This window comes from Myotis davidii, unplaced genomic scaffold (genome assembly GCF_000327345.1).
Source record: "Myotis davidii unplaced genomic scaffold, ASM32734v1 scaffold509, whole genome shotgun sequence".
Taxonomy (NCBI): Eukaryota; Metazoa; Chordata; class Mammalia; order Chiroptera; family Vespertilionidae; genus Myotis; species Myotis davidii.
In genome coordinates, this window is record NW_006382996.1 from 754,649 (window position 1) to 764,760 (window position 10,112).

The 10,112-nt window shown below is 45.8% G+C and overlaps 1 protein-coding gene across 1 annotated transcript in view; it reads right to left on the reverse strand.

Moving 5' to 3' along the window:
• CS (citrate synthase) overlaps positions 1-10,112 on the reverse strand; it is a 33,167-nt gene that overhangs the window by 22,550 nt on the left and 505 nt on the right. The gene's annotated exons all lie outside the window — the stretch shown is intronic.

The following is a 10,112-nucleotide window of genomic DNA, read 5'->3' on the forward strand; positions in this document are numbered from 1 at the left end:
CTCACAATAACAGTAACAACCGGACAGAACAGCAGGCTGCGTGGGGTGACCAGGCCGGCAGGGGGGATTAGTGAGGGACGACCAAAGACTGAACAGCAGGCTGCGTGGGGTGACCAGACCGGCGGGTGGGGGCTGTAAGGGGCAACCAGGCTGATGCGGGGTTGGGCAGTTGGGGGCGACCAGGCCGGCAGGGGTTGCATTTAGGGGTGATCAGGCTGCTAGTGGGGGGCAGTTAGGGGCGATCAGGCAGGCAGGCAGGTGAGCAGTTAGGAGCAAGCGGTCCCAGATTGGAGAGGGTGCAGGCTGGGCTGAGGGGACCGCCCCAGGCACCAATTTCGTGCACCGAGTCTCTAGTAAATCTATAAAATGAAACAGTATGGCCACCTTATCACACCCTTCAGTGTAAGGTTTAGTCATATTTTTAGGTAACCCTGCAACTTAGATAAACTAAAGAAATCAGAAACATTTTAAAGTCAGCAATTCATTGGTATGACCACTCAAAAGGCTAGAATAGGGAAAGTTTAAGTGAGGACAACTTTACCTATGATGTAGAAGTCAGAGAACATGATGTGGAATTAGAAACAGAAATCTGGGTTCTAGCCTCAGCTCCATTACTAAATAACTGAGACACCCAAAGCCAAATAACTTCTCCATATTTAGGATAACACTGAAGCTACTTAGCTCAAAGTCTAATACAGGTGTAAAGGTGTCTTGATGTTTAAAATATGACTGCCTAGCGAATGACATCAGTATTACGTGGAAATTCTTAGAAATGCAGAATCTTGGGCCTCACCTCAGACCTATGGAATCCACGTCTGCCCTTTAACAAGCTCATTAGGTGACTCACATGAATAATAAAGATTGACACATGGTCCAAAGTGTTAAGCAAGGGAGCAGAAGGATCGAATGTAAAGAGCCCAGAATTTGGAGTTATCAAGGATCAAGTCCTAAATCCAGATCCTGCCACTATCCTGTTGTGTTACCTTGGCTATGTGACCTAACTTCTGTGGGAGAGGAAGAAACTTTTTCCTAACTTCCCAGGTTCTTTTGGCTTGTCTAGTAATTAAATCTACGGAAGACAGATTAACAAGAAAAAACTAAATGTAATACATACATACACATGAGAACCTCACGTACATTAGTCAGAGACCCCACATACATAGGAGGTTCAAAGACAAAAAGGGGAAATGAGGTATATTTGACATTTTGGGCTAAGGATCATCTTAGGCATTCAGAAGGGAGAAGGATTCTAAGAAATGTTTGCCCTGGCCAGTGTGGCTCAGTAGTCAGAGTATTGGCCAATGGACGTAAAGGTCTTGGGTTCAGGCCTTACTGGTTTGGCTCAGTGGATAGAGCATCGGCCTGCGGACTGAAGGGTCCCAGGTTCGATTCCGGTCAAGGGCATGTACCTTGGTTGTGGGCACATCCCCAGTAGGGAGTGTGCAGGAGGCAGCTGATCGATGTTTTTCTCTTGTCGATGTTTCTAACTCTATCCCTCTCCTTTCCTCTCTGAAAAAAAAATCAATAAAATTTATTTTTTAAAAAAGTTCTCAGGTTCAGTTCCTGGTCAAGGGCATGTACCTGGGTTACAGGTTTGATCCACAGCCCCAGATTGGGGCACGTGTAGGAGGCAACCAATTGATGTGTCCCTTCCACACTGTTTCTCTCTCTCTCTCTCCCCTTCTCTTCCTCCCCCTCCCTTTCACTCTCTCTAAAAATCAACAGAAGAAATATCCTTTGTGAGGATTAACAACAACAAAAAATATGTTCAGTAATTAGATAGGTCATAAAAAGTCATTTCTGGTGATAACTTTCATTATGAGCAAGGCCCCTAATTAAAATTATTTAAGAGAGAAGTAAATTTCTTGTGAGCCTGTAGAGTCTTGATTGGCTTCAGTTCAAAATAATTTACATGCCAAAGTGCCACACTTTAGTGAGACCTATTCTGAAACTCTACACTAGTTTTTGCATCTCTAAATTTGTAATAATAAAGCCAACTTCAGGGTAGACAAGTAGACTATTCCTATATAATAAAAGCCTAATATGCTAAGTGTCCGGTCGTCCGTTCAACCAATCAAAGCATAATATGCTAAGGCCGCTCAACTGCTTGCTATGACATGCACTGACCACCAGGGGCAGTCAACCGGTTGACCAGTCGCTATGACGTGCACTGACCACCAGGGGTCAGATGCTCTAACTGGTAGGTTAGCTTGCTGCTGGGATCTGGCTGATCGGGACTAAGCAAAACGGGCCACACACATCGTGGAGCCCTCCCGTGGCCCCTCCCTGGCTGGCCAAACTCCCACGTCCCTCCCCAGCCCTGATTGTACACCAATGGGGTCCCTTGGCCTGGCCTGCACCCTCTTGCAATCCAGGACCCCTCGGGGGATGTTGGAAAGCCAGTTTTGGCCCGATCCCACTCAACACAGGAACTGCGTGCTTCCACAGGGGGAGCGCTGCTCAGCCAAAAGCTGGGCTCACAGCAGGCGAGCGCAGCAGCGGTGGTGGGAGCCCCTCCAGCCTCCGCAGCAGCGCTAAGGATGTCCGGCTGCAGGGAGTGGGCCTAAGCTGGCAGTTAGACATTCCCCAAGGGCTCCCAGACTGCGAAAGGGTGCAGGCCAGGCTGAGGGGACCCCCCCCACCGAGTGCACAAATTTCATGCACTGGGCCTCTAATATATATTGCCCTAATATGCAAATAGACCGAACAGTGGAACAACTGAACAACCGGCTGCTATGTTGTGCACTGACCAGCAGGGGGCGCATATGGAACACAGCGGGTGTTGGCAGCAGGCAGCAGAGCATGGAACATGGCCGGTGTTGGCTGTAGTGGGATGGTAGAACAGGTGAGCAGGGGCACCAGACCAAGACGGGGCACTGGTCATTGTCATCAGGGCGAACCTCTGGTGCTTACTGAAAATTCTTTGTTCCCGCGCACCACAGTTCCGCCTGGCACTTGCACCTGCTCTTGGCCCCAATTGCCCCCGCTGCTGGCACTGGCACCGTCAGTGCATGGGAGCGGTGGCAGCCGGCAGACAGGGGACTAGGAGCCATGGAGGGAGGGGCCGGGAGGATGGGCTGAGACCCACCCCTGTGCCCACTGCAGCCTCACAGCCCACAGTTCCTTTCAAGGTGCACGAATTTGTGCGCTGCGCCCCTAGTCTGTGTGTGTGTGTGTGTGTGTGTGTGTGTGTGTGTGTATGTGTGTATCTAAGTGATCGGAACAACCGGTTGCTATGACGCACACTGACCATCAAGGGCAGACGTTCAATGCAGGAGCTGCCCCTTGGTGGTCAGTGCACTCTCACAGCCAACCTCCCCGGCCAACCAATCTCCCACAGCCCCTTCCCGCGGCCCCCGGGCTGGGATGGGGGAACCGGGGTGGGTGGCAGCAGATGTAGCCCCTTTCCCAGGAGGACCGAGGACCAGCTCCCTCCTTGGGGCTGGCAGCCAACCTCCCATGGCCTGCTTTTTCCCCTGGTCAGCAGGCCCAACTTGGTCTGCCACCCGCCCGCCACGGTGGCGAGGGAAGGAGGAGGGGTGGCGAGGGAAGGAGGAGGGGTGGCGAGGGAAGGAGGAGGGTGGAGGCAGGGAACCGCGAGGTGGTGGGGTGCCGATGATGGCAGCATCAACGTCTGGCGTCCGTTCCTTCCGCCTCCTCTCCGGCCCAGCCCTGATCGCTGACCAGGCCTAGGGACCCCATCCATGCACGAATTTCGTGCACCAGGCCTCTAGTATAAAATAATTTGCATCTAGAACAGTGCTTTCTGCATAACTGAGTTCAGTAAGTATTTGTTTCTTAGGACTGTGTTGGCCTATTACCTACTACCTCAAGTATCACAACTCTTCCCTGTAGTTGGATCCCAGGAAACAGGCAGTCACGCCTATGGAAGGGGTAGATGGATAATTCTCTTTAGCTGGGAACAGAAAGGTCCTCCTTAAAAAGGGGAGGAGTCAGAGAGAGGAAACAAATTTAACTAACAGTAATCTCCATCAGCGGAGCAAATGATTCTAAAATGATGGAGGAGTGTCACACCCAAGGCTACACACCTCATTTCATCTACCTCCTGGCTGCCAAAGAAAGCTCCTGAATAGCTTTGTACAGTACATTCAGGCTATACTCACTGATGGGACAGGCAGATTACAAACCTCTGAGTCATCTCAGATTTTCACCTCCCAGCTCCTCCCCCAATTTTGGAGGTGTGGCAACTGGGCTTTTGGTTTCTGATTGCATGCCGCGTGTAGAGTCACCCTACTGGAACAGCAGCTGTCAGGTTAATCAGGGAGTCACCTCACTCATTAGGTCAGCTCCTTCATGAGAAGATGGAGAGAGCGTCTTCCAAAGATAAGGACCTGACTCACAATGTCCAACAGCCAGGTTCTCTACAGGATGGGGGTGTCACAATTACTAAGAGGCTTTTTCAAACCTGCTGCCACCATGCAAGAACTCTGCTAGTGAGTTTGCCATTTTTTTTTTTTTAGAAAGACAATGTCTGTTTTTTTTGTGTGTGTTTTTTTAAAATATATTTTATTGATTTTTTACAGAGAGGAAGGGAGAAGAATAGAGAGTCAGAAACATCAATGAGAGAGAAACATCGACCAGCTGCCTCCTGCACACCCCCCACTGGGGATGTGCCCGCAACCAAGGTACATGCCCTTGACCAGAATCGAACCTGGGACCTTTCAGTCCGCAGGCCGACGCTCTATCCACTGAGCCAAACCGGTTTGGCTGAGTTTGCCATTATTGATAGAAGTGGGCTGTAGCTCAAATGTGCTAGGATGAAAAAATATAATGAAAAGACCTTCTACCTTAAAGGGCCAAGGGAGGAAAAGTACTAATAGTATATGCAGAAAATTCTGCCAAATACTTGCTGGTTAATACTTCGGGTATTTCTGGAATAGGATAAAAATCAATTAAGCCCTGGCTGGTGTGGCTCAGTTGGCTGGAGAATCATCCTGTGCACTGGGGTCACAGGTTCGATTCCCACTCAAGGCACATACCCAGCTTGCAGGTTCAAACCCCAGTTAGGGTGCATGCAGGAGGCAATCTCTCTCTCTCTCTCTCCCCTCCCCCTCCTCTGACTCTAAAATGATAAATAAATAAATCCTTTAAAAAATCAACTAAAACTACTCTCTTCTCCCCCAAATTCTGGCAAACATAAAATCATATTTGGATAAGCACCTACTCAATAATATGGTCATTTCCCTCTTACTTATCTTGACCTATTATTACTAGTCCACACCTAGGATCCTTACTCTACAAGGGAAAAGCAAAATTTTCTTTGATCCTCCATTCCAGACACACATCAGAACTTGTCCTGACACATATCCAGGAACTCCATTAAAAGCTTGAGAAAGATGCTCTGAATTTAATAGAGCCCTGTCCTTCATCAACAGAAGATCAGAGCTCGTCAAGCTAGCAGAACTAAGTTGATGAAGCAAACATAATGCATTAATAACTGCTAGGAAAAATCTTGTGCTACAAAGGCTTCCAATGCAGAAGGAACAACCTGCATTAAGGAAAAAAGAACACACACAGGACAAAGGCTCCTCTCTCCCCAGAACCAGGTCAGAGAACTAAGCCATTTAACATCTGTGTTTCACAATGGTGATATTAGAAGTCTGCCTGCACGTAAAAGGCCACTTAACAGCCTAGGCAGAGTAATCAGATTTCATACTTTGACTCCCTTCATACTCACAATTTCCGTATTCACCCTACCTGTCATTTTCTAATAGATTCTCCCCTAAAAGTTTGCCAGCCATTTGGCAAGGGAGACAGCAAAAATCAGCAATTCAGCTTCAGAAAAGAATAAAGAGTTCTAATTCTACTTTCAGTAGAAATCCTTACTGTTCTTTAACAAATATTTGCTGAACCCCTACTTATTATATGTCACATTAAGTGTATATTAGTGAATAAAGTGTATAGGATCTGCCAACTACTCCTCTCTCAGAAACCAGAAACTGTTCCTTTACTTCTACTAGTTCTTACAAGTTTTAGCTTCTAATGTTTTGCCAGAGGGATTTACAAGAAACTTTCCCTAAGGCAGTGGTTCTCAACCTTCCTAATGCCACGACCCTTTAACACAGTTCCTCATGTTGTGGTGACCCCCAACCATAAAATTATTTTCATTGCTACTTCATAACTGTAATTTTGCTACTGTTATGAATCGTAATGTAAATATCTGACATGCAGGATGTATTTTCATTGTTACAGATTAACATAATTAAAGCACAGTGATTAATCACAAAAACAATATGTAATTATATATTCAATACGTGTTTTCCGATGGTCTTAGGCAACCCCTGTGAAAGGGTCATTCAACTCCCAAAGGGGTCACGACCCGAAGGTTGAGAACTGCTGCCCTAAGGTATTTGGAAGAAAAAAAAAAAGACCTAGGAAAACAAACCTAGAGCTAATAGCCCAAAATGGTTAAAGTCATTTTTGAAGTCAATTTTTAAAATAACCATTAATTTAAAAAAATCCAAATATTCACTAAGTTTCATTATAAACATTCAGTAAAGTTGCAAAAAAGAGCCCTCCCCAGTTTGGCTCAGTGGATAGAGCATCAGCCTTTGGACCAAAGGGTCCCGGGTTCGATTCTGGTCAAGGGCACGTACCTTGGTTGCAGGCTCCTTCCTCCCCAGCCCAGGAATGGTCAGGGTTCATGCAGGAGGCAACCAATTAGTGTATTTCTCTCACATGGATGTTTCTCTCTGTCTTTCCCTCTCTTTCACTCTCCCTAAAAATCAATGGAAAATATCCTCAGTGAGGATTAACCAAAAAAAGTTGCAAAAAATGTCTGCATGTGGCCCAAGAGAAAAGGACCACTGAGCACCCTCAGTCAACTAAGGTACTTGAAAAAATATGAGTCTCCAGATTCCAATCCATGTTTGCTGAATCAGAATCTAAAGGTATGATTCATGAATGTGTAATCTGAACAAGCACCCCACATCCCAGGTGATTATGTCTACTGTGAACTTACAGACCTTTATGATCTCATGTTAAAAGAAATATAGGAATCTGCCCTAGCTGATTTGGCTCAGTGGGTAGAGCAGGGGTGGGCAAACTTTTTGACTCGAGGGCCACATGGGTTCTTAAACTGGACCAGAGGGCCAGAACAAAAGCATGGATGGAGGGGTTGTGTGAATTAATATAAATTCAAAGTAAACATCATTACATAAAAGGGTACGGTCTTTTTTTTTTTTAGTTTTATTCATTTCAAATGGGCTGGACCCGGCCCACAGGCCGTAGTTTGCCCACGGCTGGGGTAGAGTGTCGGCCTGTGGACTGAAGGGTCCCGGGTTCGATTCCAGTTAAGGGCACATGCCTGGGTTTCAGGCTCAATGCCCAGTAGGGGGCGTGCAGGAGGCAGCCAATGATTCTCTCTCATCATTGATGTTTCTATCTCTCTCTTCCTCTCCCTTCCTTTCTGAAATCAATAAAAATATATTAAAAAAGAAAAACAGGAATCTAAGGAATTTGGGCAGTTGAAGGAAGAACTGAAAAAGACAGTCCAAGTCAGATCCTAAGAAAGACCTATTGATAAAATTAAATGTCACATCCTACTCAACTCTATCACATAAAGCACTGAAACAGGGCAGAAGGAATTAGTGTGTGTTTTTAGAAAAATCCACCAAGTCTGGTTTCCTGCCTTTGCCCACTTGGATTCTAAGAACTAGGAATGCCAGCCTTTCCTCCTCTGATTACCTACTTCACCTTGCTCCCCACATCCAGGCACTTACCTGCTATCAATCTAAAGGCCACTATGAAGAACAGATGCAATCATGCCACCACTAGCATATGAGGAGCTTTTACTCTCCATCTTTCATCTCTGGTCCATTTAGTAAGAATCGAAGAATAGCCATTACTTTGGGTAGGCTAATAATCAAAGTGAAGGCAGAGATTTGAGCACGTGCTTTAAGAAGCTTTGGGCTTTAAGCCCAAGTAACATTTCACAGGACAAAACCGACTTCAGTTTTGTTGAATCTAATTTCAGCCTAGGATTTATATAGGAGAGATTATGCAGTGATATAGGTCTGCAATAAAGGAACTATTGGTATTAACTTAAGTGTCTTGAAAAGGTCTCGAAACAACCTAGAAACACTCTTGGATTGATTTACTCAAAGTTATAAAATATCCTAGTCTGGAGGAACAATTCTCAATAGTAAAGTAAATAACTAGGTTTGGCTCAGTCACTTTGGTGTTAAAGAGTCCAGAAGTGGCCCTGGCCGAGTAGCTCAGTTGGTTAAAGTGTCGTCCAGATACCCCAAAGTTGAGGTTCGATCCCTGTCAGGGTGCATACAAGCAGCAACCAATGAATGCATAAGTAAGTGGAATAACGAGTTGATTTTCTCTTTCTCACTCTCCCTCCCTTCCTCTCTTAAAAAAAAAAAAAGTCCAGAGTGTATTGATGGCCCTACTCCAATTCCCAGCTCAGATCACCTGAGAAAAGACAGTATTTACATCACAAAGCTAAGCCACCAACAGTTAATAGGAAAGCCATTACTTAGTATGAATTCATTTGGATAAACAAGAAGCCAATATCAAGGTTCTGAATTAGTCTACCTCTCCAACTCAAGTGTTTATTAAATTACATGATTGTGGGGAGGGTTAAACAACAGAATGACTAACATTTGTGTCTCCTAGCAAAGTTTAAAAATATCTCTTCTCAGAAAAGTGAAACTATACCTGACCTTGAGAATCAAAGTGGTATGTATGGGTCAGTTCTCCTAGGTCAGAAGACTATCTTTGCCTTCTAAAGCCTGCTTTCATAGCAAAAATAAAATTGAGTACCAAATAAGCTGCAGGGTAATCTGGAAAGCTCAGGCAGGTGCTAGCAATGCTGAAAGGCTTCTTGGTATCCTGGTCTTTCTGCTTAGATACCAGGAAATTTTCAGTCCTGAGTCATTAGGTTTTGCTAGTTTTAAGGGTCAAAAGCCTTCTAATGGCTTCCTATTTACATGTTTCTGGGATCCTCAAGTCCATCTGTAATAGGAAAGTAAACAAAATAAAAATGATATTACAGTTATGTAGTCCTGTCATCCCAAAAGCCTTCTGAGCTTCCTCAGAGCCTTAAGAGACAAAATATTTTCAAAAGGTAAACTCTAAAGCCTTTTTCAAATTCACCGCAGGGTTAGACCATCTGGTCTGGGTTAGCAGCAGCTCTGCCACTAACTAATTATGGTGCTCCCTACTCTGCCAAAACACTATCTAGAACTTGCTTCATGTCCCAAGAGGCTTCCTTACCCTGTTCCCTGGCAGGAGGAGAAGCCAACAGTCAAAATAAGACAAGTATCACCCAAAGAACCAGCTGCCATCCAGTGCAAATCCTACAGGCTTCACCTCATCTGCCAACCATGCAAGATAACACAGGGCAAGCTAAAACCACCCTGAGACCTTCCTTAACTTCAGATGTTGGCAGCTTTAAGCTGCCTGCAGGAGAGAAAGTATACGTTCTTTACAGGAGTCAAGGTCACTTGTGGGACTGTTCCTGCTAGGATTAGAGGGCTGGGACTCCCTCCGCACAAGTTTCTCTGTTTAAAGGGCCATGTTACCCAGAGACAAAAGTACTGGCAATTTGAAGTTGAAAGCACCATCACCTGCAACAATACTCCCATGATTCAAAAAGCAACGAAAGTCAAGTAAAGGGCCCCCCGAAATGAGAGGGATTTCTCCTGGATAGAGTAGACTTAAGAGCAACAGCAAAAAACCTGGGTGATCCGATAGTAGGACTGGACATATGACCTTGGGAATACTATATCCTACCCAGTGTTTTCACTAATGGCCTGCTGTCCGTAGGAAAAGTCCTTCTGGTGCCGTCGCCAATCGTACGCGGTAATCAGGCCTGCGTTACAGAGCGCTCCACCCGACCCAAGCCCTGCGATATGCAGTAAGCGGAAGAGTCCCAAGGACAAAGACGTCCCTTCCTCCAGCAGAAACTGGTCATCAACGGCTTTAATGACTGGGGTGGGGAAATGGAAACGGGCCGTCAGGAACTAAGACCCTCCCTACAAAACAGGAGCCGGAATTAACTACAGCTTCAGCTCTGGCCCAGGTAGAGTGAGCACATCTGTTCACCCTGCCACTCCTCTTACACACCCCCGCCCCCTCCT